The sequence below is a fragment of the Protopterus annectens genome, chromosome 7.part0, assembly GCF_019279795.1.
Source record: "Protopterus annectens isolate FY-2018-M chromosome 7.part0, PAN1.0, whole genome shotgun sequence".
NCBI lineage: Eukaryota > Metazoa > Chordata > Ceratodontiformes > Protopteridae > Protopterus > Protopterus annectens.
The window spans coordinates 1,690,954,804-1,690,971,109 of NC_056739.1; the positions used below are offsets into that span (position 1 = coordinate 1,690,954,804).

A 16,306-nucleotide genomic window follows, 5' to 3' on the forward strand; every position below is an offset into this window, starting at 1 on the left:
GATCGGAGGATAGGATCTGAACCCATCTTTTGAGGACAGAATGAAAATGGACATCAGATCAGACATTTGGACTGCATTCCCCCATCAGGGATTGATGCAGTATAATCAAAGAGGCTTAGGGGAGTGCTCAGTGAAAGATCAGCTTTAGTAGCATCTAGATGAGTGTAGAACAAAAGCGGTTAATAAAGGGACAACTAGTAATAAGTATAAAACATTGCTATGACAACTGTAAGAATCAATCAGATAAGGCTAGAAAAGACTGGGTATAGAGACTCTTCTGTTTCTTTTGGCAGTTCCCGTTAGGGGTCGCCACAGTGGATCATCAGTTTCCATTTCTTTCTGTCCTCTACATCTTGCTCTGTCACACCAACCACCTGCATGTCCAATCTCACCACATCCATAAACCTCATCTTAGGCCTTCCTCTCTTCCTCTTGCCTGACAGCTCCATCCTTAGCATCCTTTTCCCAATATACCCAGCATCCTCCCATACCATACAAGCCCAAACCAACGCAATCTTGCCTCTGACATTCTCTAAACCATCCAACTTGGGATGACCCTCTAATATACTTATTCCTAATCCTGTCCACCCTTGTCTCACACAGTGCAAATCTTAACATCTTTAACTGTGCCACATCCAGCTCTGACTCCTGCCTCGTCAAAGCCACCGTCTCCAGCCCATATAACATAGCTGGTCTCATTACTCATAGACCTTCCCCCTTTCACTCTGATACTAGTCAGTCACAAATCACTCATGACCCTCTTCTCCACCCACTCCACCCTGCCTGTACTCTCTTCACCTCTTTTCCACACTCGCCATTACTCCGAACAGTTGATCCCAAGTATTTAAACCCATCCACCTTCGCCAACTCTACTCCCTGCATCACCATTCCTCTAGCCTCCCTCTCATTCTCACACATATATTCTTGTCTTAGTCCTCCTGAACTTCATTCCTCTCCTCTCTAGAGCATATCTCCACCTCTCCAGGGTCTCCTCCACCTGCTCCCTACTCTCACTACAGATCACAATGTCATCTGCAAACATCATAGTCCACAGGGACTCCTGTCTGATCTCATCTGTCAACCAGGCCATCACCATTGCAAATAAGAAATGTCTCAGAGCTGATCCTTTATGTAATCCCACCTTGACCTTAAACGCATCCGTCACTCCCACCGCAGACCCCATCATTGTCACACTACCCTCGTACATATGTACCATTCTTACATACTTCTCTGCCACTCCCGACTTCCTCATACAATACCACAACTCCTCTCTATGCACCCTGTCATATGCTTTCTCTAAGTCCACAAAGACACAATGCAACTCCTTCAGACTTTCTCTGTACTTCTCCATCAACACTCTCAGGGCAAACATTGCACCTGTAATGCTCTTTCCTGGCATGAAACCATACTGCTGATCACTATTTACAAGTGTACAATGGGAGGACATATTTAGGGCTTTCAAGTATACAACAATGCCAGAATATTTAGGATTTTTGCTTGGAAGTGTTTGTACAGGTATTTATACTCAAACAGATGTCAAGAATTTTCCCTCAAGTGTATAGCAAATGTTGGAGGTGTGATGGAGCAGAAAGATTTAACTGGGTACATTTTTTCTGGGAGTGTAAGGAGTTGGCAGATTTAAAAAAAAATCCCTACACAGTGGTCAGCCAGAAATCTCCAGGGAACAAATGTCAATAACCAAAGAAAGAATCGATTCTTTTTGAGCTGGGACACCAACTGAATAGTCTAAAAGCAATAAGGCCTTACAAAGTTTAATTCTGTTGCCTAACAAAATGCACTTACTAAAATTGGACATCAGAATACAGTGTTTGAAGTATCGAATATTTGAAGAGGAATAAAAAGAACTGAAGAGGGAAGTGTAGAAACAGGAAAGAGAAAATGACAGAATGAAAGAATAAGAAGTTATGTACTCACCATAATGTTCCATCTGAGTAGGTATCTTCATTTGTCTGCAACCTTTGGGATACGGATCTGATCTCGGATCCGAGCCGGCAACTTCTACCACAGCATAGATCAGAGCTCCTAGCTCCTCCCTTTACCCATAATCCCCTGCCAACCCTGACTGACCTCAGATCAAGTTTGGCCGATATAAGCATTGTTACTGTGCCCCGGAAGGGGCTTATCTAAGATAGATCCTAAACAGAATCCTATAGGTCAGGGGGAAGGAGGGGGGGATGGTTGCAGACAAATGAAGATACCTACTCAGATGGAACGTTATGGTGAGTACATAACTTCTTAATCTGAAGTAGGAACTTCATTTGTCAGCAACCTTTGGGACAGAGTCCCCAGCTACCTGAATCCTGGGTGGCCTTTATGGAAGAATATTCTGGAGCACTGCAGAGCCAAAGGACGCCCTACCTCTGGAAACAACATCCAGTTTGTAATGGCTGATAAAGGTATGAGATGAGGCCCAAGTGGCTGCGGAACAAATATCATCCAAGGGAACCCTAGATTTAAAAGCCGCCGAAGTAGCGACGGCCCTAGTAGAATGAGCTCGGACTCCCTGAGGTGCAGGTCTTCCCGAATTCTGATATGCCAAGAGGATACAACTAGCTATCCATTGTGACAGGGTAACTTTAGAAATTGACTTGCCTAAATTTGTTTTGGCAAAGGAGACAAACAACTGGTCAGATTGCCTATGACCAGCAGTTCGATGAATATAAAAGCGTAATTGTCTGTGCACATCCAAGGAATGCAGTTTGTACTCTCCTTTGTTCTGGTAATTGGGAAAGAACACGGGAAGATTATTCCAAAGATACCTTAGGCAGAAAGGATGGATTGATCCTGAGGTAAACTCTATCCTGATGGAAGGCTAAGTACGGCGGTTTAACAAATAGAGCCTGAAGCTCAGAGACCCTTTTAGCTGAAGTAATGGCCACCAAGAAGGCAGTCTTTCAAGAGAGGTATTTAAGATCAACCGTAGCCGCCGGCTCGAAAGGGGGGCTTGTCAAGGCTTGTAGAACCAAAGATATATCCCATGGGGGTACTACCTCCCTGACCGGACATCTGAGAAGGAAGGTACCCTTGAGGAAAGCTTTACAAAGCTTGGAAGTCATTAGTGGGCCCGATTCATGCCCTACATGATAATGCAAAATCGCTGCTAGTTGTACCTTGACTGTAGAGAGCAACTGATGAAAAAGGATAGTTAGAAAATCCAAAACAGACGTAAGAGGCGCCGTGAAAGGATCTAAGTGATGGTGCTCCGCCCAAATGGAGAAACGTTTCCACTTACTTAGATAGACCCTTCTGGTGGAAGGTTTATGTGCTGCTACTAGGATGGCTTTGACTGGTGAGGAGATTCCAGGAGTCCTTATCAGGAGTGGAACTGGAGCAACCAAGCAGTCAGCTTGAGGTTGACCAGGTTGGGGGTCGGAAGACCCAGAGGGTGAGTAATGAGATCCGAGAGGGGATCCAGAATCCAGGGTGGATGAATCAAATGAGACCACAGGTACGGGAACCACGTTTGACGAGGCCAGAATGGGGCAATGAGGATCATTTTGCTCCCCAGCCGACTGGCTTTCTGTAAGTTTTAGCATCATGGACAATGGAGGGGTAAGCGTAAAGGAGACCGGGAGGCCAAGCATGTACTAGAGAGTCTCTCGGGGACTCCGCCTGAGGGGGGATTAGAGCTAAGTAACTGTTGCATTTGGTATTTGAAGGAGAGGCAAAAAGATCGCAACAGGGTTGCCCCCATTGGGAAAATATTTGTTTCGCTACTAGAGGATTGAGAGACCATTCGTATGGGGTCAGAATCGAACGACTGAGTCTGCTAGGATGTTGGACCGTCCCGGAATGTGCGTTGCAATGAGAAAGCGGTTGGTGGATATCGCCCATTCCCACACTCCCATGGCCTCACGACAAAGAGGATAAGACCTGGTTCCCCCCTGTTTGTTGATGTACCAGACCACTGACATGTTGTCCGTTTGTACTGCAATCGTCCCAGTCGGAAGAAGGCTGTGAAGTGCCTGCAACGTCAAAAGCACCACCCTCATCTCCAGGACATTGATATGCAAGGAGGTCTCTGTGTCGTTCCACGTGCCCTGGACCGTTCTGCCTGAATAGTGACCCCAGCCACCCCAGGCGAGAGGCATCCGTGGTCACTGTGGCGACAGGGGAAGGTATCGAGAATGGTCGCCCCATGTGGAGACTCAGGGACTGGAGCCACCACATGAGCGACCCTCTGCAAGCCCTGCTTAGGGGAATAGGATGGGACAGGGAGTTGCGAGACAGGGACCATTGTACCTGGAGGGTCCACTGGAGGACCCTCATATTTAGACAGGCTAGGGGCAGCAGAGGAATTGCTGCCGCCATGGACCCTAGAGCCCTCAGAATCAATTCCGCCGGTGGAGCAGGAAGTTGGAGAATGGCCTGAACATGCAACCTCCGGTTCTGAAGCTGATCGGGAGTCAGGAAGGCGAGCATTATTCTGGAATCCAATCTCGCCCCTATGAAATCTATTACTTGTGTAGGAGCCAGAGAGGATTTGGCCATGTTGACAGTCAACCCTAGGCATGGAGCAAGATTGAGGAAATAATCCCTGCCTGAACAGAGCAGATGCCTTGTTGGGGTGATGAGGAGCCAGTCGTCCAGGTACGGAAAGACCTGAATTCCCTGAAGCCTCAGGTGGGCCACTATGACTGCCAAGACTTTGGTGAACACCCTGGGGGCTGAGGTGAGACTGAAGGGGAGGGCCCTGAACTGAAAGTGACTGGCTCCCAGCCGGAAGCGGAGGAACCTCCTGGAACGTCTGTCCACAAGAATGTGGTAGTAAGCATCCTTGAGGTCTATCAAACACATCCAGTCGTTCTTCTGTAACAGGGGGAGAATAGATTGTAGCGTGACCATTCGGAACTTTTCTTTGGGTACTGCCAGGTTCAAGAGAGAGAGGTCGAGAATGGACCTCAAGTCCCCCGTCTTTTTTGGCACCAGAAAGAACCTGGAGTAAAACCCTGATCCGAACTGATCTGGGGGGACGGGTTGGATGGCTCTTTTTTGTAAAAGCTGCTGAATTTCTGTAGCATCCGCCTCCCTCTGATTGGGTGGTACGTCGGGGAGACTTCTGGTTTTGGGGGTTACAATAAAAGGAATTTGGTAGCCTCTGGATATGATGTGAAGCACCCAGCGATCTGTTATGGACTCCCACATTTCTAGGTGCTTTGAAAGACGCCCCCCGACTGCCTCCAGAGTGGAGCAGTCGGGCAACCCCCTCAGGGGTTCTGCGTGGGCCTCTCAGAGAAGGGTTCTCTGGACCCAAAATTTCTGGGACCCCCTCTGCCTCTTGGGCGGCGTCCTCCCTGTCCTCCTCTGCCACGAGAGGACTGGTTGCCCGGAGCAGACTGGGACTGATGCGATTTCCGGAACCACATCTTCTTCTGACCCTTTTGGTTCTTAGAAAAGGACCTCTGGGGAGCAGAGAAGCGGACTCCGACGGCAGACAACGTCTTCCCATCTTTCTCGCTCTGGACTAAAGTGTCGCGAACGGTTTTGCCAAACAGTGCAGAACCAAAGGGGGCATTTGCGAATGACGCCTTAAAGGGTTCCGAGAAGTCACAATGTCGGAGCCAGGCTTGGCGCCTCATTACCAGGCCTGCTCCGCTAGCTCTAGCGGCTCCTTCCGTGGTGTGACACAAGAGCCACGTAGAGGTGCTGGAAATTGAAAGTACAACTGCTTGTCCCCTTCCGACATGGACTCTGGGGGGGAGGCAGCATATTCTTTTATTAGATCTCGCTGCATCCGGATGACGTGTGCCATATAGTTCAGCGCCCTCATGGAGAAGTCTGCTGAACTAAAGACCCGCTTCCAAGGCGGTCCATCGCTCGAGACTCCTTGCTCGGCAGGTGGACCACGGAGCTCTCCTGAGCCAACTCCCTCTTGGTGGCTGCCGCCACCAACATGGCATCCACAGGGGGACCTCTGCTCCAGTGGGATCTTTCTGCAGGGGGACTCAGGATTCTATCCGGGCGCTTGGGGACTGGCTCTACAGTGTCCGGCTCCTTCCAAACCCTGGTGGAAATAAGGTCCACCAGGGGGTCGGGGGGGAGGGGACACCCAAGAGGTAGATGGCCCTGCTTCGAACGCCTCTAGGAATACGGACTCATGGGAGGAAGCCTTGGGGGCAGACCACCCTCCCCTAATCCTGAGCATTTCCATGAAGTCTCCAATGTTTGGAGACATCCTCGGGGGGGGGGGGGTGACCTTGGGGAGCCTTCCTCTTCATCTAAGTCCGTATCTTCCGTAAGGGACTCGGGGGGAGTCCACGTGTCTCCTCTTACACTTAGCTTTGTGAGTGACCTCCTCGGGGGGGGGGGGCTGTCCGAGGAAGCCTCACCAGCAATGTCACGTTCCAAAGGAACACTCAGAGGCGCTGAAGCAGGCTGCCCCGAAGGCCAGGTGATGGGAGCCTGGACCAGCTGAGAGGGAGTGCAGGGGGGAGCCAAAGCCAGGACCGGAGGCCTGGATGCACTCAACAGTGCCCTCTCCACCACCGCGAAAGCAGAGGGGGAGCCACTCTCAATGGGATCAGAGAGTCGACTTTCACTCGGATCCGAAGCGGGGACCGGATCCGGGATCGAGACCCTCGGATCCGAAGGACCCGTGTGCTCCGACCGGGAAGGAGCCGAAGTCTCACCGAATCCCTCGGATCCGAAGCGCAACCCACGGCTCCGAGAGGTCGGATCAGACAAGCTCGAGGGACCAGTCGGAGCCAAAGTAATCAGTACTATCGGCTCCGACCCACCCCCGGATCCAATGCGGTTCGGCTCCGAATGCTCCGATCCCGGAAAGCGGGTCGGAGGAGTGGTGACTGGAGCAAAAAATAGGGTCAAGCTCCCCCCCGAAAGGGGGGGGGAGGCAAGAGCACTCCCATCTGCAGCTGGGCCTGGATGAACGTCGTCATCATCCGGTCCATGTCTGCATCTGACATGTTAAAGGTGGACCTCGAAGAGGCCACCGAGGCAGACCTAGAGTGTCGCCTAGATGACCTCGACAGGGACGGGGTCCCCTCATCCCCGGGTCACGGTGAGAAACAAAAGGACCGGAGCCGAGGAGGAGGTGATCCAGAAGCTCTGGATGGAGAAGCCCGTTTGGCGGGCGGGGCCAAGGAGGAGTCCTCGGCCCGCTGCTTATGGTGCTTCTCCTTCCGTTTGGCTTTCCCGGCCTCCCTCTCGTCCGGAGCCGAAGCGGGAGGTTGAGTCCCGGAGGGAGGGAGACAGGGGTGGCTACCACCAAGGGCTGGGTAGCGGCCACAGAAACTCCAGAGGCCGGAGCAGAGTCCGGGGGCAAAAGGCCGGCCAGAATCAGCTTCGACCTCCGGTCCTTAAGTGCCCTGGGGTTGAACGCTACGCAAATCGCGCATCCCGAGGAGAGGTGTTCAACCCCAGGGCACCCAACGCACCGGGTGTGGCCATCCGCTGCTGAAAGCTTATGGCTACACTTGGTGCATTTTGAAAAGATGGCTTTAGGGGCCTCCGACATGGTATACAGAAAACACACTCACTAGGCCCCTACACACACCACAAACACACACTACGACCAGCGAGGGCAGGGAGGAAAATAAACACAAAATAAGTTAAATAAGTCAAATATAGGATACCTAAACACTCGTATACACTCACACAAGAAAAGGGAAGAAAAAAATGTAAAGTTTTTCTCACAAAAGTTATCCAAATAGCAGGAGCTCGAAATCCAGCTTTTTTCTTGAAGCGAGCCAAACTAGATCTGAGGTCAGTCAGGATTGGCAGGGGATTATGGGTAAAGAGAGGAGCTCGGATCTATGCTGTGGTATAAGTTGCCAGCTCGGATCAGAGATCGGATCCGTATCCCAAAGGTTGCTGACAAATGAAGTTCCTACTTCAGATATAAAATTTGTTGAGTAATACTTGCAGAATAATGTTCAAGAAAACTATTGAGGTTTAAGGGAAAGCAGAAACGGAGGAATTTAATGTTGGACTGAATGTCCGTTATAAAGAAAGAAAACATGTAATGTATAATGTAAATGGGAAAATGTTAATATGGTTTCATTCCTATCAACGTGTGCATGTCTCTCACAAAGTGAAAAGTCATGGAGATGAGCATAAAAGGTTACAACATGCAGACAGAATACAGGAAAAATAAATGAAAGGAAAGTGCAACTTATTAGAAATCTATCTACAGGCTCAAAATGATTTAAAACAGGTGAAGACAGAGGAAATCCTCCCTTAAATGTAGAAGGCATAGGGCTGCAGATAATGTATAACATCACAGTTTTAAGAATGAGAGTACTGTATCTAAATATAGTATCGAGACAAATCAAGGCAAAGAGTGATCTCCTTTTCTGTTATTACTAGAGAAAAATCAATGTTGATTTTTAATTCTATTACATTATATTTCATTTTGGTTTTGAATTTAAGAATTATTAAACTGTTGAAAAAACACCTCTCTAAAAGTAAGTGTTGAACAAAAAAAAGGCAGATAAGGTGACGACTGGTCACATCTCTAGACATTAATGTGGAGGCTGAACTCCTTTGTTGACCAGACAACTCAACCATCTACCCAACATATGTCCCCCAACCTACAGCAAACATCCATGTTGTAGCTGATCCATGCACAGCTGAAAACTAGAAGAGGTTTCACAGGTCAAATTATCTGTTACCCCACACCATTAATGGTCCTGATTGCAGACTTTGGAAATTTTTGTTTGTTGGGATGGGTTAAGAGTTCTTTGGCCAGTGCAGGACTCTTATAACCTGGTATGAGTTACCATCAGTACAGCTCTACATCAGTACCTAGGATATTCAGCCCAAACCACAGCTGTACTCTACAATTTTAGATGCTTGCTATTGATGGAGAATACACAAGACAAGTGTAAATGGGACTTCACGATCACTGTTAATCTCAAGAAATGGACCAAAATGAGCAGATAATCCTTAGATGAAACTACAGCCTAAACTTATGGAGCAGCAGACAGACAGTCATCTAGGTAGGAAACTTTTTGCAGACTCTAGTAGGCTGATACTACACACAAGGATTTGCTGAACACCCCGGATGAAAAGCTCAAAGACTACTACATTTAATGAGTCCAAAGATGGTGATGACACCTACTCAAATGAACTTCTGAACACCTATGAAAACTTTAGACAGGTAGGAACCCTGGAGGTCTAAACAGAATATCCACTATCCTACTAATAATAAAGTAAGAACTGAAAACACTGATCATCTGTAAGGTCTGAATTGGGATGCAGGTGTGTGTAGACACAGATCGAGCACTGACTCAAGGACATTCGGGTTTTGGGGCACAAATCTTTTTTTATGGGAAACCTTTCTGGCTTGGTGGGACCTCTTAAACAGCTATTTTTCACAGAAGGCTACATTTCCTTTCCTGCACCACCACTTTGATATAAAGGGAATGATATACCCTCCTGATAAAATTTGTTCTTATGCACCTGTCCACTGTGAAGATTAGATAAACAGCAAAACAGCAGTCATTCTGTATGTCCATCTTCTGACTGATCCAAAGGAGGATCTTCAGCCAAGGCATCAGGACTGTTACTGTCCTCCCATGGATGTGCTACAGTGTCCTGGGGAAAAGGGAACCTTCACCTCTGGGCCTACAATTTTGCTAGAAATAACACTGGTTGCTGGGCTCTGTCACATGCTTCTTGCTGAGGCTTCAGCTAAGTGCCGCACTAAAGTAACATAAGGTTCTGGCTCATCTGCATCCATGAAAAGGTGTGCAGTGAGGGTAAAATTTTAACAAGCTGGTTTTGCTGATATTTTTACATGTTTTATTGGTGCTCATGAGCTTCTTTTCTAAATATGTGAACCAGGAAAAAGGTAATCTAAAATCACATCTTTATTCAATCATAATTTAAGTTAAAAGTAAAGCTGTTTAAATAAATTTACCTTTACACCAGATATTCAAACAGATTACTGTTGCAGTAGCTTAAGCTATACTGGATATATCCTGCCAGAATCAGACCAGCCAGTCAGCTTCCAAACTTTATTGCACCTTCCACAAACACTAACCACTGCACAGCTAGAGGGGAGTAGGATAAAAAGTAGCATCTAAGACACAAACATAAAAAGCTTTCTTGTTGCTGAACAGGGAGGTTTGAGCCCTTACAACTAAACAAAAAGTAAAGTGCATAAATCCACACCATAGAAAAAATGCAAAAACCCTAAGGAGGAAGGCAGTGGGAGGATACAGATACTCCAACAGCAACTTATTCAACCATCTACGGTTATGGAAGTTTACTTACAAAATTGTAATCTACATCATTACATGATTCTTGCAGTAGCCTAATCTACATAAGAATATCAAAGCTTAAAAAGTTAGCAAGAAGGAGAAAGGATAAGAGTCCAGGAGCCCCTAAAGCATAGTCCTAGCAAAGCCAGCTCTGAACTTAAGAAGGTACCTAATTTGCAGTGGTTGGTAAAGTTCTGTACAGACAATCCCCCTTCCAGAATGCCACAGAAAGTACAGTTTTGTACCTACCATAAAATGTAGATGTCCGATAGGCATGCATCTGCAGTCCTTACAAATGGGTTGTCCTGTCGTCAGGCAGCCCTTCGGTCGGCCGGATTCCAAAGTCTGGGTCTGGCCTCGGCTGGTGTCGCACTTCACTCGACGTCATAGCTGCAGTTTTTCGGGTATAAAGGCATCAGCCGACGCCATTTTCCTCAGTGTTTCTTGCCGCAGATGCCAGGTGCCCTCTAGGAAGGCTAAATTTGGATAAATGCAAATGTTTCCAAATAGTAGAGAGCAAACAAAAAATAAGCATGTATGTACATATATACAAACAAATACACCATAATAGATTCCCCCAGCTAGCTACAAGATGGGCAAATACCCTAGGAGTACCACAGAGGGGAAGGAGGGTGGGTAATCCTGACTGCAGATGCATGCCTATCGGACATCTACATTTATGGTAGGTACAAAACTGTACTATGCCCTTCAAGGATGCATCTGCAGTCCTTACAAATGGGTAGAATACCATAGCCAAACTGGGGGAGGAGGAGAAAAAAGATTATGGTGTAGTTAAGATCCCTTGCAAAACAGCAGTGGCAAAACCTGCTCGGGATCTGGAGTATAAAGGTAAATTATAATGCTTGGCAAATGTATGCACGGAGCTCCAAGAAGCAGCCTCTAAAATGTCCTTGGTAGCCACTCCTCGTAAGAAAGCTGTGGTAGTGGCTGTAGCCCTTGTAGAGTGAGGCCTGATGTTTTCTGGAGTTTTCTTCCCATGGTAGGAGTAACAAAATCTAATGCAATTTCCTATCCACTTAGAGATAGTCTGTTTTGAAATTGCTTTTCCTTCCATTCCTGTCGCATATGCTACCAGTAGCTGGTCAGTCTTTCTATTGCTCTTGGCCCTGTCCAGGTAGTAGCGTAATTGTCTATGTACATCCAAGGTATGCAACAGTCTTTCTCCCCTGTTCTGTGGGTTGGGGAAGAATGTTGGTAGGTGGATAGCTTGATTTAAAGATACCCTGGAGACCACCTTTGGCATAAAAGAAGGATTAGTTCTCATGGACACTATCTTGATGGAAGATCAGGAAGGGCTGTACTGCCATTAATGCCTGTAGCTCAGATACCCTTCTTGCTGAAGTGATTGCAAGCAGGAAAGCAGTTTTCCATAAGTACTGTAATTCTGCTGTTGCTGCTGGCTCAAAAGGAGGGAGTGTCAACTTTTCTAGCACAAAGTTCAAAGTCCCATGCTGGCAATGGTGGCTTCCTAGGTGGCTTTACATTTTTAATCCCTCTCAGAAACTGCCTGAGCAGAGGATGTGAGAAGACTGGAGGATCCAAGTTGTATTCTGCTGAAATAGCTGATGCATGAATCTTAATGGAAGAATAGGACAGGCCGTTGTGGAAGAGCTCTGCCAAGTATTCCAGGATGTTAGCTATGTTTACCAGTGACACATTCTCTCCTTTTGCAGTACTCCAAATGAGATATCTTTTCCATTTTGCTGAATAATTTTTTCTTGTTGAGGGTCTGCGAGCCTCCAAGATAATGTCTTTAACCCTTTGAGATAAATCTGGGTTATTTGGTCTTATGCAATGTTCCAGGCAGCCAGCTGCAGTGTTTTCAGGTTTGGATGCAGGGTTTTGAAGTTGTTCTGTGTTAACAGCAAGGGAACTAGGGGCAGAGGCCATATTTGTTAACGAGACATGCTCCTCAGTAATGGGTACCAATGTTGCCTTGGCCAGACTGGAGCTATCAGGATGATCCTTGGACGGTCTTCTTTGATCTTCAATAGCACCTTGTGCATCAAAGGAAGAGGTGGGAATGCATATGCTGTCAAGTTTTTCCAACTGAAAGATAAGGAGTCCACTTTCCAAGCAAGTGGGTGGTACGTCCTTGTGCAGAATTTTTTCAGTTGGTGATTGTGTGGGGATGCAAATAAGTCTATTTCTGGTAGTCCCCATTTCCCTGTAATGGTTTTGAAGATGTCCGGATGCAGCATCCATTCGTGGGCATCCGTGGTAGTTCTGCTTAGGATGTCTGCTAGTATATTTTCTTTTCCTGGCACAAAAATTGCTTGAAGCTGAATGTTGAAGCTCAGTGCCACATTCCAGAGGTCCATTGCCATCCGGCATAGAGGGTATGAATGTGTGCCTCCCTGTTTGTTGATGTACCACATAACTGTGGTGTTGTCCGTCCTTATCAGCAGTTGACCCTGTCGAAGAAATGGTCTGAATGCCTGAATTGCCAGTTTTACTGCCAGCATTTCCTTTTGATTTATGTGTAGGTGCAGCTGGTCTTGAGTCCATAAGCCTTGTATGCACTTGTCCAGCATGTGCGCCCCCCAACCGAGGTCTGAGGCGTCTGTTGTGATGGTCTGGCTTGGTTGACTGCTGTGGAAGGGCAGTCCCTTGTTGGATTGACAGGCCTGAGCCCACCATTGGAATTCTTGTTTCAGGCATGGAATTATTGGAATCTGGGTTTCTAGGCTGTGCTTGTGCTGAGACCATAAATTCCTTAGGTACCACTGTAACTTTCTCATATGTAGTCTGGCATTTGGAACCAATATTATGCAGGATGCCATGTAACTGAGGGCTTGCAGGACTTTTCTTGCTGTTAGCTGGTTCTGTTTTGTTAATGCCATGAAGTAGAGAGGGAGTTGCTCCTGTTTTTCTACTGTCAGGAATGCCATTTGTTTTGATGTGTCCAAATCTGCACCCAAGAAGGTTATCCTTTGGGATGGTATCATCCTTGACTTTTTTATATTGACTGTGTATCCCAGGGCTTGTAGTAGATGAATGACCCTTTCCAAATCTTTTGTTAATTTGTTTTTGTTGTCCGCTTGTAACAGGCAGTCGTCCAGGTAAGGATAAATTTGAATTCCCTGAAGCCTGCAATGAGCAATTACTGATGCCAGGCATTTCGTGAATACTCTGGGCGCAGTAGATAAGCCAAAGGGCAATGCTGAGAATTGATAATGCTCTGGATCCTGCAAGAAATCTGAGGTATCTTCTGCAATTTGGTCGTATGGGGACGTGCAGGTATGCCTCCTTGAGATCTAGAGTTACCAGCCAAGACTCCTTGCCCAGCATGGGAAGAAGCTGCTGTAGGGTCAGCATTTTGAATTTTGGAACAATGAGGTATGTGTTTAAAGCGGACAGGTCGAGAATAGGTCTCCATTGGTTTTCTTTTCTTGGTACCAGGAAGAGTCTGGAGTAAAATCCTTGTCCTTGTTCCATAGATGGTACCCTTTCTATAGCTCTCATCCTTAGTAAGCAAGTTATTTGTTCTAGAGTTTCTGTCTTCTGATTTGGAGGTAGGTTTGGCATTCCTCTCTTCCTTGGTAGAGTATGGAAGTGAAACCTGTAACCTTGGTCTATTGTCTGTAAAATCCATTTGTCTCCTGTGATGTAATGCCAGTTTACTGAAAATAAGGCTAGCTTCCCGCCTAAGGGTGCTTCTAGTTGTTCCCTGGTAGGCGGTGCCAGAGCAAAGTCACTGTGATTGTCCTGTGGAAGTGGTGGTGGCTGGATCTGTGGCTGTACCTCGCTGGTTGTTAGCCTGCCACTGACTACCCCTGTAGGCACCTCTGGATTGACCCTTGCCTCTTGAGCGCCTATTCCTGCCTCTCGAAGCTCTGGAGGTGTCTGGAAAGGACCAATTCTTGGAAGGCCAGTTCCTGCTAAACCTTGGAGGCTGGACCTGCAAGAAATCCTTGACTGTCTGAACAGATTTTGCTTTCTCTTCCACCTTCTTCAGCACCTGCTGCGCAGGGGAGCCAAACAAATTGAGCTTATCCATGGGAGCATTTAGGAGCTTTGATTTAACATGGTCTGGTAAGGACTGCTCTTTCAACCATGCATGTCTTCTGATCACTGTGCCAGTCATGGCTGATCTAAAGGAAGCCTCCAGTGCATCATAGCCGCATTTTAAGGAATGATTACTGACCTGCTGAACGTTATGTACCATTTCCTGTACAGATTTTTTGTCTAATGGTTCATCCGAGGACAGTTTTTTAGTTAATTGGTCTAACAAATTCCTGATACTGAATCATGTGGAATTGATAGTTCAAGGCCCTAGCTGAAAGAGTAGCAGAAGTGTAAACTTTTTTACCCCATCTCTCTAAGGCCCTAGATTCCCTTTCAGAGGGAAGGGGGTTTTTGGTAGAAGAAGCTGCTACAGCCTTGGGTCCTTGGGAGATAGTTTTGGGATCTGCAAAAGGGGCCTTATACAAATGATAATGTGTGTCCGGAACCCTGTAGTACCTATCGGGCTTAGCAGGGGCCGGAGGAAGAGAATCAGGAGCAGTACAAGCATCATTAAAAGCATCATCCACAACAGTAAGTACTGGAGGAATGGCTAAAGGCCTATGCTGTGGCAAATGCAAAAGGTTCTAAGCCTTTTCCTAGAGTCTGAAAAATCCTGGCCCTGCCATTGAAATTGTTCCCTCATAGCATGCAAGGTTTCCCCAAAAGAAAATTCCTCAGGCAGAGAGGCAGAAGGAATGGAGTCTTCTGCATCAGAGTCCTCATAAGGAGAAAAGGGGCCCTCTGGAGGGTTTGAATTATCTGACTCATCAGAGGATCCATCTGAAGAAACTGGCTCAGGGGGCTCTACTCTAGTCCTCTTCTCTGGAGGTGGGTGAGAGGCCCTGTCTGGATGTGGTTGGGATCCCCGGATCAAAGAAATGAGATCCTCTGCTAGACTAAGCATTTGAGAACTGGAACTAGGCCTGTGAGAGGGGGTCTTAGCAGGCACCGATTTGGTAGATTTTGCTGCTTTAGCCCTGGCAAAGGCCTTAATAGACATGGATGCAGGAGGCCTAGCAGCTCCACGTGCAGGGGTAGAAATATCCAAAGGGATAGTATCAGATAAATCCTGCGAACCTGCAAGAGCAGGTGGGATTTCAGTAGCAGATTCAGCCAGGCTGGATGAGGCCTCGGTAAGTGGCAAGCTTTCGGCCGAAGGAAGAACCGTGGACTTGGTTTCAGCCGAAACCGAGACACTCGCGGTTGGCTTAACCGCAGTTTCGGCCGAAACCGCGGACCGCGAGTGTCAGTCCTTTTCCTTGCGTTTTTTAGAAATTTGCGTAGTCGGAGTATCCGACGGCATAATGTAAGCAAAATCGGAGCCGAAAAACTCTTCAGCAAATTCCGACCGACGTCTAAGCGTCCGTCGGTTGAAAGAAGCACAGGCTAGACAAGCTGCTACGTCGTGGTCTGGGCCTAAGCAAGGTAAGCAGTAAGAGTGGAAATCTTTATGAGGTATTTGTTTCCCACAAGTTAAACAGTTATTCACTTTTTCTGACATCGGCTGAGGCAAGAAAGAGTCCCCAACGGGGTACTTAGCTTTTTAGAAGTCTTCGGTACTTGTAGTAGTAATCTCTGGTTCTGACCGACCGGCACTTGCGAACAGCTTCTGCTTCGCCACGGCAAGAAAGACTGAGGAAAATGGCGTCGGCTGATGCCTTTATACCCGAAGAACTGCAGCTATGACGTCGGGTGAAGTGCGACACCAGCCGAGGCCAGACCCAGACTTTGGAATCCGGCCGACCGAAGGGCTGCCTGACGACAGGACAACCCATTTGTAAGGACTGCAGATGCATCCTTGAAGGACATCTGGACAGAGCCTTGGTAGCATGGGCCCTGACTTTGTTTCGAAGTGTCATGTTATGGAAAAAAAAAAAAAAAAGCATAGCAGCAACCATTTAGAAATGGTCTTTTCAGAAATTGCTTATTTCCTACGAAGGTAAGATAAAGGGATAAACACTGATCAGCAATCCTGAAGGTTTTTGTCCTGTCAGTGTATCAGATTTGCCTGTGCACATCCAGACTGTGTGGGA

The 16,306-nt window shown here is 47.2% G+C and overlaps 1 protein-coding gene across 1 annotated transcript in view; it reads right to left on the reverse strand.

The window, feature by feature from the left end:
• The window catches only part of TICRR (TOPBP1 interacting checkpoint and replication regulator), a 3,405,639-nt gene that overhangs the window by 3,226,198 nt on the left and 163,135 nt on the right, over positions 1 to 16,306 (reverse strand). The window lies entirely within an intron of this gene.